The sequence below is a fragment of the Canis lupus genome, chromosome 31, assembly GCF_003254725.2.
Source record: "Canis lupus dingo isolate Sandy chromosome 31, ASM325472v2, whole genome shotgun sequence".
Lineage (NCBI taxonomy): Eukaryota > Metazoa > Chordata > Mammalia > Carnivora > Canidae > Canis > Canis lupus.
In genome coordinates, this window is record NC_064273.1 from 3,912,036 (window position 1) to 3,923,866 (window position 11,831).

General features: G+C 32.6%; 1 pseudogene; it reads left to right on the forward strand.

Annotated features, from left to right (window-relative positions):
• The first annotated feature begins 9,821 nt into the window (after nucleotides 1-9,821).
• LOC112661884 (E3 ubiquitin-protein ligase Mdm2-like) lies at nucleotides 9,822-11,391 on the forward strand (annotated as a pseudogene).
• Nucleotides 11,392-11,831: the final 440 nt, after the last annotated feature.

An 11,831-nucleotide genomic window follows, 5' to 3' on the forward strand; every position in this document is an offset into this window, starting at 1 on the left:
AGCCTGATGCGAGACTTGATCCTGGGTCTCCAGGATCATGCCCTGAGCTGAAGGCAGGCACTAAACCGCTGAGCCACCCAGGGATCCCCAGTTTGGCACTTTTTAAAGTTGTTCAAAAATGTTAAAAATCAAAAGATTCACTATCCAAGGAGAAAGCTGTTCAGGTAAATGACTTTTAATATGTGTTGTCCAAGAAGAATGTCCATCTTTCAAAGTTTTGGGGCATAGGTGGATGCCGGAAAGGAAGGTCAAGAAATGGATGAGAAATTGGAGTAATGGTTTCCATGTGCTTCAAAATGATGTTTAGATCAGTTGTGATTTCAAGTTTCTATGTATTTCTGAGCTAATTTTCCTGTATCTTATCATAAAAAGGAAGAACAAGAAAAATATTCTACATATTTATTTTGAAGGGACACATTCCAATATTTTGATAGCAAAAGGAAAATATTATATCTCTTTTAATTTAATTTACTTAAATTCAAATGAAGAGAAAGAAAGAAAGAAAGAAAGAAAGAAAGAAAAAGAAAAAGAAAGAAAGAAAGAAAGAAAGAAAGAAAGAAAGAAAGAAAGAAAGAAAGAAAGAAAGAAAGAAAGAAAAAAAGAGAAGAAAAGGACTAGGATAGATCTTTTTTCAACATCTATACAAGTAACTTTTAGCAAATTGACGGTCAAGCACATGAGATCATTCAGAAAGAGTTTTTAGGGAAATAATGGAAAAAAATTGGAGGAATAAAGGAATTAACACCAAAATGTATGTAGAGTTATTATCTTCAATAATTTGAAAAAGAAGAGGATTCCAGTCACCTTAGTGAGAGCTTTGTCAGTGATGCTGAGAGAATAAAAATAAGACTGCAGAAAGCTGAGGGAAGAAAATGGAAAGCAGTGGAGAAGACAAAAATACTGGATATAGAGTGCTTAAATCAGCAGATTCTGAATTAGGAAGAAAATGAACATTGTTATCTCAATGGAAGTTAAATGATAAGAACAGATGCTTTTAAGACTATATATATATATATATATATATATATATATACACACACACACAATATATATATATATACACATATATTGTATACATACATATGTGTATATATACAATATAAATATAAATATATATATAGTTTTTAAAGCAGGTTTATGTGCTGAAGGGGAAGAATAAATGATAGAAAAAAAGGAAGAAAGGCAGGTACTTCATGACGTGTTGTCCTTTACCTAGAGGAAGAGGACAGAATTCATTGTACAGGTGGCAGAGTTAGCTGTAGAGAGGGTAAAGAAAGTTTCTTCTACTGGAATATGAACAAAGGTATTAGAATCACTTCGCTTCACATGATCAGGTTTCTGAGAAATTTTGCTAATGGTTACAATTTTCTACAATGTCAAAAGTTTATAATGTATAGAAATAAAGCCTTGAAATTTCAACTTTCAAGAATAAAGTTAAGAGATAACCAGAGAGGCACTTCTATACCATTTATTAAGAATTCCTCATTAAATACTTAACCACAATCATCTATTCTTCTTAAAAATAAACAACAATGGGAAGATACCTATTTAAAATAATTACACTCATGTAACCAATATGATAGAATGAGATGAGTTATATATGTTATGTTTCAAGAGTAAGTTCAGACTCAATTTGTTAATGTAGAACGCCTAGAACAGTAGGAGAAAGGGAGCCTAGGGAAAGATTGTAATTAGCAGGTAATTTCTTTCTTCATTTTTTTTAATTGAAGAAACATGTTTTCCTAAAGTTTTATCTTTCACTTTTGTATACTGTCTTTAAAGTGATTTTTTGTGAAGTCTGGAAATTGGCTATTTAAAAATTTTTCTCCTATCAGTGCTACTATTTGAAACTGGCTTAATGTATATTAATATACCTGACAACACCATAGAAATGACTTAAGGCAGTTTTCATTTAATCCACTATTTTCAATATATTCATCTTCTAAATAAGTATAATTTCATGTTTGCTTGCATAAGGGTAACTTTTTATATGTACAAATGCCATTTTCATATGTTTATTAAGTATACAGTTAATAAACCTAAAATCTGTAACTATTTAAGAAACATTTCATGGAATGTTTGGGTGGCTCGGTCAATTAAGCATGTAACTTGGGCTCTGATCATGATCTTGGGGTCCTGTGTTACTGGGCTCAGTGGGGAGTCTGCTAGCCTCTCTCCTCCTCCTTCTGCCCCTCCCCTCACATTTGCATGCTCTCTCTCAAATAAAGTGTTTAAAAATTAAATATTTTTATCCATAAATATAAATGATTTCTATTATCATTTGCTGTATGATGTTTTATGAGAGGAAGAATAAGTTTTTTTGGAGGAATAACTGATTTCTATACCATAATCATAAAATGTTACTGCTGCAGACCATTAGGATTACTATAAAAAATTAGTATAGACTGGGTATTTTACAAATAACAAAAAGTTCTCATAGTTCTGGAATCTGGAAAGTTCAAGATCAAGGAGCCAGCAAATTTGGTGGCTGTTGAGCATCTGATTCCTGCTTAATAATAGACTGCCAAGTTCTAGATGTGTCCTTCATTCAAGAAGGTGCTAGAGAACTCTCTGGGATCTCTTTCATAAAGGCACTAATCCCATTCATAAGGACTCTATCCACATGAACTAATCACCACTCCTAGGTTTTACAGCTTCTAATACTATCATATTTGGGGATTAGGATTTCAACAAATGATTTTTGTGCAGACACATTCAGTACATAACCATTAGTATATACAAGACTATAAGTATATTAGAACATATTATAACTATTATACTTAAATCAATTTGAATCTAATATGTTTTAGAATCAACCAAAATGTTCACATTTTTTAACAAAGATTTTCTTAGTTTCAAGAAATATTATGTATAAAAATCCAAAAGTAAAACAACATTTCTTAATTCTTAACATTTCTTAAATTTTATTTATTTTATTTTTTATTTTTTATTTATGATAGTCACACACACACACAGAGAGAGAGAGAGGCAGAGACATAGGCAGAGGGAGAAGCAGGCTCCATGCAGGGAGCCTGATGTGGGATTCGATCCCGGGTCTCCAGGATCGCGCCCTGGGCCAAAGGCAGGTGCCAAACCGCTGGGCCACCCAGGGATCCCCATATCTTTTCTTGAGAAAAGTAAAACACACACACACACACACACACACACGCACACACACATACATTTTCATCTGCTCTGTCTGAAAATCAAAGAGCATCACCTGGCAGAGAGCCTAGAAGAGCATAGAAAAAAAAAATATATGTATAAAACTTTCTTCATTCAGGACCTAGTACCTGGCATGTACTTGTGGGTGCCAAATGAAAAATTTTGACAGAGATAACGATGACTACATATTGGCGCTGAGAATAAATTTATAAAATTTGAATTGCGTTTTATAGTAAAAAAATTCGGGGATCCCTGGGTGGCGCAGCGGTTTGGCGCCTGCCTTTGGCCCAGGGCGCGATCCTGGAGACCCGGGATCGAATCCCACGTCGGGCTCCCGGTGCATGGAGCCTGCTTCTCCCTCTGCCTATGTCTCTGCCTCTCTCTCTCTCTCTCTCTCTGTGACTATCATAAATAAATAAAAATTTAAAAAAAATTTTATAGTAAAAAAATTGCAGTTCACTATGTCATAATGATTCAACTGCTGGTATTTCTCTCTAATTCTGCCATTTTCTGCACTGAGCTTCATGCCCTTTTTCTGTCCTTGGTTTTCCATGATGTAAGATATTCCATAAGCAGGACAAATTAGAATAGGTTCATTTGATTGCCTCATTACCTTTTAGCATGAAGCCATAGTTGAATAACTTTTACTGAATCCACTGTAAAGTAAATTGCATTGTAGTGGGATACCAACGCACATTACTGTTCATTGTAGGCAATAAAAACCTGTAGATTGTGCAGAGGGCACCACATCCAAACTCCTACCCAAATTAGGAATCTCCTCCATAGCATTAATAGTAGATGTTCATCTATCCTTCACATGAATATTTCTATGAATATAAAATGCTTTCAACATATTAAACTTCATGTTTAGATAGCTCTGTTAGTACATATTTCATTCCTTTAACCAAAACTTAAATTGAATTAGTTCCTAGCCCTTCCCCTTTGTTCAATTTCTGAGAACATACATTGACTAAATCTCATCTCTTTACAATATTATAGCTTTACAAATAGTTAAGATACTCCTCAGGTTTTTTATAAATAGTCTGATAGAATTTTCTGTTTGCCTATTAAAGTTCTAGTTTATATCTGCTTTCCTGGAAGAGCATTTGTCCAACTTAGAAAGTATCCAAAAAAAAATTTTTTAAATGAAGTAGTAGTATTAAGAATTAGATAAAATAATCCAGAATTGTTTTAGTTAGACCTTTAATCATTCCTCCCATCAAATGGCATCATCTAGTAGTGTATATGATATATGTGCAGTAAGAGTTATCAATTTAACATGTCATTAAATTTGAAAAATGAGCAAGGATAACTCATCATTCTTTTCCTGAGGGTACTTACTGATAAAAATATACTGCTAAGGAATAGGATAAGCTAGGAGCAGCAAATTCCTTGTATAGTAATTAAACACTACTCAAACATGATGTCCCTGTACCAGCCAACTCTACCGTGATCCATACTACAGCTTGTGAGATGCAGGAAGATGCCAAGCTACCAGTTAGTGCAGCCAGTAGGAAATGTGGAAAATTATACATTAGACATATGTGACACATACATGACAAATAAAGTGAATAACATCACCATAAGACAAATAGAGAAAAATAAAATGCTTTTGTAAAAGCAGTTTAGTTAGTTCCATGAGTGTGTAAATCTGCAATGGTTTATTTTATGTTTGTCATTCTTTAATCTGGCTTTCAGGTGTCAGTAAAAAAACTTATGATGAAATCAAATAAAAATAAAATACTAAATTTCTAATTTTTGACACTGAAATAAACATAAATGTTGCATGAAACCTGAAAACATGAAAAACGATATTTTAACATATGGAGTTACAGAATATGCTTTTATGTATCACTCTAAATTATGACTTATTTTTTTATAAATAATTATTCTTCCAAATTAATTTTGGCCTTTTGACTCCCAAGTTTTTTTTTAAGTAAAAAAATATATATCTTAACTAGAACTTTGGTTATATTAACAACAGAAGTCATTTACAAATAGTGTCAGATTCATATTAATAGATGTTTTAAATAGAAAAATAGATAAGATTATTAAAATAATAACTTAATGTTTTGTCCAATAAATTAAATAAAAGTAAAGCTTTTGGAGGTTCACTGGACATAGTTTTGAAGTCATATAATTTCATTTAAAAAGTTGTACATTGATTAAATTAATTGTATATGTAGTAATACTATTGATAATCATATTGACACTGACAAAACAAATTTTGGTGACTCACAGAATTATGGTAAGAAATTTTTTTCTAAATTATGAATTCTATGCAGCCAATGTTGTTAAAATTGATCATGTGAAGGAATTCATAATTGCATCCAAATGAGCAGTGATATTTTTGCAATTGAAACAATCTATAATTGTCAAAATTTGCATATACAAGTTACTAAAATACATGACTTTTTGTGGTAAAGCTGATGTTTAATCAACATTATCAAAATAAAAAAAATCATCATCATCATCATCATCATCATCATCATTTCTGTAGCACACTGATACACGGTTTCACACTTCCCTGCCTGGCATCAATTAAATTTAAGAAGTTTCATAATTACAAAAAGGTATTTCATAAATCAATTTGAGTACACTGTAATTCTATTGAACCTTTAATAAATGACCCTCTGCATTTGATCAGATTTGTTTCAAAAGCAGTTGGAAATCTTCAAATAATTCAGTGAATGAGAAATCAAAAGAAGTCATCTTTTTTAGTTTTAGAGACTTTTATTAATTAAAAATAAATCTTATAAACAAGATAATATTACAGAAATACACTGAAATTTATTGCTAAAAAGGTAAGAGGAAAAAAGTAAGACAGGAAACAAGCTGAATGATTGATGAGAGCTTAAATAAAGTACAAATTATAATTCTGAAAGTCTGTAACTGATCCTTGCTATAAGTTTTAAGAGAAATATTTTGATATAGGTCCTATTTTTAATTGGATAAATTTATATTATATAGTAAAACAATTCTATTGAGGTGGCCAAATTTGGCAACAGTTTAAAAATAAATATTAAATATATTAAATATAAATAAATATTAGGTTGAAAATATACCTGTTTTTTACAGGGTTCTCTGAATAAAGATAAAAAGCCTGAAAATACTTGAGTTGAATTTTTACATATTTCCATATGAAAACTAAGATTGATAATATTACCACAATTATTAACTAGCACAATCCTGAGATTTCTAGGTAACTCAGAACTACATGCTGTTTTCTCAATTATAAAAACACATAGAGACAATTGACTAACATCAGTACCTACCTACCTTCACTTATTTTTGTTATATGAAGAGAGAGCAATAAACATCTAGTATTTTAAAACCAGTGTTAGTCTGGCTTTCAGTTATCTGCTGAAAAAAATTGTGACTGCTAAATCCACTTATAACTGTGATAAATAAATATTACTAATTGTGAATACATTTATAATGAACATAAATTGAAAACCCATCCTACTTGAATTGTCAACTTCGTATAATACAATGTTATAAAAGTTCTCTAAGGACTCCAAAGGATCCCCAGATACCACAAAACAGGTGTTGTGAGTATGTGGAAAGAACGAGTAGAACAAGTAGAATAATAGGTTATTGTGATTTCAGCTAGAGTGCTTCTAGTTTTATTTATTAGGCTTCCATGTTAGTTTTCTTTAAACAAAACAAAACAAAACAAAACAGTTCTAGAGCTAAGATATTTCTGAAAGCCTCTAGTGAAAGGAAAGAAAATGTTAGACTACGTGTTGAAAATCCTGAGTTCCTGCCCCATTCTGACTTTATGACTTCTTGGTCATATCACCTCTGATAAAATAATTTTTAAATCTTTAAACAGTCAGACATACCTCATATACTTTTATATGAAAACTTTCATATAAAACTTTGCTGAATCTCACAGAAATATTTGTGGCACTGACCGACAAACTTTTGAACACTGTTTCACTTTATTATTATTATTATTATTATTAATTATTATTATTTAAATATTTTATTTATTTATTCATGAGAGACACCAAGGCAAAGACCCAGGCAGAGGAACAAGCAGGCTCCATGCAGGGAGCCCAATGCGGGACTTGATCCCAGGACTCCAGAATCACGCCCTGAGCCGAAAGGCAGACACTTAACCTCTGAACCCCCGGGCATCCCTTATTATGTTAATTTTGAAGAAGTTTCTGTATGTGTACAAGATTTAAAACGTGACTGGTGAGTTGCCTAATATTTCTAATATGTGATTACTCATTGAAGTAGGATTGCAGACAAACAAACGTCAACAGATGAATATTTTTGCACAAGAACACTTAAATCACATATAAACAAAACTGCATACAGTGGATGATTCTCTTCTCAAGGGAAGGATAATATAGTGAGACAATTTGACAAAAGTATTTTCTGTTTATCTTTGTTTTAATAAAAATTTTGTGTATTTTATGTTCACATGATACTGATATCCTTAAACGCTATTAAATATCAAAAATAGGAAAGTTAGAAATAAATAATGAATATATATAAAATAACAAAAATTTTCTATTTGAACACTAAAAATATCCAATTGTCCCTCATACACTTTACATGAACCTTATAAGGGTATCAAATTCAAAACAACTTTTTTTCATGTAATCAATTTTAAAATCCTTCTTTAAATTACTTCATGTAAATTTTAAGCTAAAATTAAGTTGAAAACTGTAGGAAGATATAAAATTACCATAGAAACTCAAAATTTTAAAAAGCAAATCTGTAGCAAGAAAGACTTGTATTTCCCCAGAATAAAAGAAAATATTTCCCCAAGATAAAAAAACAATATATATATATTTGTTATATATATATATATATATATATATATATATATATATATATTTATGCTATTACCACTAATTCTCATAGTAGGAAAGAGATGAAAGTGGGTGACTGCCTTATCCTGCCAAAATAATCCACCTTGAAATTATGACTGGAGGAACAGTTTTAGCTCCAAGATGATTCTTATAATTTAGAGTTCATTAAATATGAGAAAGTACCAAACTTGACATTTAAAAGGCAAAGAATTGCATTAGATGCAACCCATCCCAAAACTCTCCATGAATTCTTAGTTTCTTCTTCATGTCTATGCCAATTCCTCATAATGGCTTCTCCCACTCCTCCTCCTTTTCCTATTTTTCCTCCTCCTCTTCCTTTTATCTTAACAGTGTATGACATCTAAAGTCTTTAAGCAATCAAGTTTCCCATAACCACAGTTTATCTGCCACTTCTTATGGGCCCTTCCAGTCAGCAATCACAGTAGTCTGCCTTGGCATTATTATGAAATTACACACTCTTAAAGTGTTTCCTGTGGAGTCCCCCATGTCCCCTAACCTGGTATTTTATACTAGCAAGTATAGATCTTTTAAGTTAACAAAATTAAACAAGTGTTACAATGATCTCTGCTAGTGTTGACCATCAACTACCATTTTTTGGCATGTAAAGGTTTCTTCAAATGTATTTTGGATTAACCTTTATGGACTTTTGAAGTTATATCCTGATACTGTTCATGATTTTGAAAGATATTCATATTGAAGCCCTTTTTTAGATATATGCAAATAACAATTAGTATGGATGAAATGCTTATTTTGGTATCTGCAGAATGCTTCATATCAATTATCTCACCTCAAAACAACATTGAGGAAAGCACTTCTAAGGAATTTTTTCAAAAACTATTAAACTTGTTTTAATGAAGTAAATCTGTGAAGCTTCAAAATCTTTCTTTCTTGGTTGCTTTATAAGCAGGCATTGCACACTGATAGCCAGAGGCTTAGAATCCTCCTCACTGGAAATGAGCAGTAGGGACTCATTACACCTGATTACTGTTTTAACTGGAAAATTTATACGAAATATCATATTTCTCTTCACATGTTCTCTCTAAAGTAGGAACATAGCTTCTTGTTCTCCAAAAGAGATCTCAGCACCATGGATATCCAGGATAGATTTATAAAGTATAGCATAGTGAATAGATACCTAGATAAATACTGATACATACATACATTTCTAAATAGAGAAACTTATAAACAGGAGGAAATTAAACAAAATACAAACTATAAGAAATAAAAAGGGAAATTAGAAATATTTTGAAATAAATGAAAACAAATAAAATACATACAAAAATTTATGAGATATTGCTAAAGCAGTGGCTAGAAGGAAATTTATACCTGTAAACACATATAAAAAAGAAGAGAGGGTTAGGTTTAACATGGAAGCATAGCAAGATCTTGAAATTACCTTCTCTCATTGGAACAAAAATTCTACAATTACAGGGGCAGCAGGGCGCATGCATCTGGTGTCCCTGGGCTGACTGGGCTTTTTCTGGGGCCTGTGTGGCCCTGGGTGGCTGGAAAGAAAATGGAGGAAGAGCCAAAGTCCAAGGGGGCACCCTTAACCCCTCTGACGGAGGTCTTGCCCCTTTGCCACCAGAAACCTTCTTCTTCTCCTGACCTAGCATGCTCAAGGGCCCCAGGGGCCTGGACCTCACCAGTGGAATGGTTGCTGAGGCCCAGGGTATTGGGATTCTGTGGGCTTAGTGAAGGTCCCTGCTCCTCCCACTCCTTCCCTGCTTAGTGGGGAGCAGCTGTATTCACAGGTAGTTAGAGATAGATATCAGTGGTCACCAACATAGAACATTTATTCTACACTGATCCAGGCAAATGTGCAATACCAACATGTCTGTGTCAACAGATAGTGCTGTAAGCACTTCACAAATTCCAGCTTTAGAACAAGAGACCCTGGTGAGAGCAAAGCCATTGCTTTTGAAGTTATTAAAATCTGTTCCTGCACAAAAAGACACTTCTACTATGAAAGAGGTTATGTTTTATCTTAGTCAGTATATTATGACTAAATGATTATATGATGAGAAATGATAGCATATTGTATATTGTTCCAATTATCTTCTAGGGGATTTGTTTGGAGTGCCAAATTTCTCTGTGAAAGAAGACAGGAAAAAAAATATATATATAGTGATCTGAGGAAACTTGGTATTGGTCAATCAACATGAGCCATCAGATTCACTCACACTTGTGAGTGAAAATAAGTGTCCCCTTGAAGGAGGGAGTGATCAAAGGACCCTGTGCAAGAGTTTCAGGAAGACAAACTTCCATTTTCAGATTTGGTTTCCAGACCACCTACCTCATCTAGGAGAGCAATTAGTGATACAGAGGAACATTCAGATGAATTACCTGGTGAACCACAGTGAAAGCGGCACAAATCTGATAGTATTTCCCTTTCCTTTGATGAAACCCTTGCTCTGTGTGTAATAAGGGAGAGGATGTTATGAAAGAAGCAATAGCACTGAATCACCAGAGACTCACTCCATCAAATCCAGATGTTGATGCTGGTGTAAGTGAACATTCAGGTGATCAGTTGAATTCAGTATCAGACTGATTCAGTGTAGAATTTGAAGGTGAGTCTCTCAATTCAGAAGATTATAGCCTTCATGAAGGACAAGAACTCTCATATGAAGAAGATGAAGTATATTAACTCTGTGTCAGGCAGGGGAAAATAATACAGACTCACTTGAAGAATTTTCTGAAGTTTCCTTGGCAGACTATTGGAAGTGTACTTCATGCAGTGAAATGAATCCTCCTCTTCTGCCTCATTGCAACAGATGTTGGGCCCTTCATGAGAAATTAGCTTCCTGAAGATAAAGGGAAAGGTAAAGATAAAATGCCTGAGAAAGCTAAGCTAGAAAACTAAACAAATAAAAGAGGGCTTTGATGTGGTTGTAAAAATATATATATACACACATATATACAGTGAATGATTCCAGAGAATCATGTACTGAAGAAAATGATGATAAAATCACACAAGCCTCCCAATCCGAAGTGAGGACTATTCTCAGCCATCAACTTCTAACAGCATCATTTATAGTAGCCAAGAAGACATCAAAGAGGTTAAGAGGGAAGAAACACAAGAAAAAGAAAAAATCATGGAATCTAGTTTTCCCCTTAATTCCATTGAGCTTTGTGTGATTTGCCAAGGTCAACCCAAAAATGGTCGTGTTGTTCATCGAAAAATAGGACATCTTATAGTATGCTTTATGTGTGTTAAAAAGCTAAAGAAAAGGAATAAGCCCTGTCCAACATGTAGACAAACAATCCAAATGATTGTGCTAACGTATCTCATTAGCATTGTGGACATGCCTTTAAAAGTAGAATTCTAGATTTCTAACTATATAACCCTAAAATTTTAGATCACATGAAATTAATTATTTTGCACTTATCAAAGCAAGAAAGTATCTCAGTACATGTATAGTTCTCTCTATAGTGTAATTTACTTACTTTGGGAGGGGGGACAGTAAATTCTTCCTTCTAGAAAATTTTCACTTATGTTTATATTTTGTTTGTATTTTAGTGTAATTTAAATTGGATATATAGCTCACTCTTAACTCCTATTCCTCATATTTTAAATGATTTCTACTTTCTTAAAATTCAGAGAAGTATCTAATTTTGAAAAATATAACTAGGACACTTAAGTGTACATTATGTATATCTGGGCATAGTATGTACTGATGATGCTACTTACAAAACATACAAATTTGCAAATATTTTCACTCACCATGCATATGCAAAAAATTGTCCAAATTTTTAGTTTTAATATACATATACTTTTTATTGACTTACAAATAAAATATTAGATATTTGATTTTA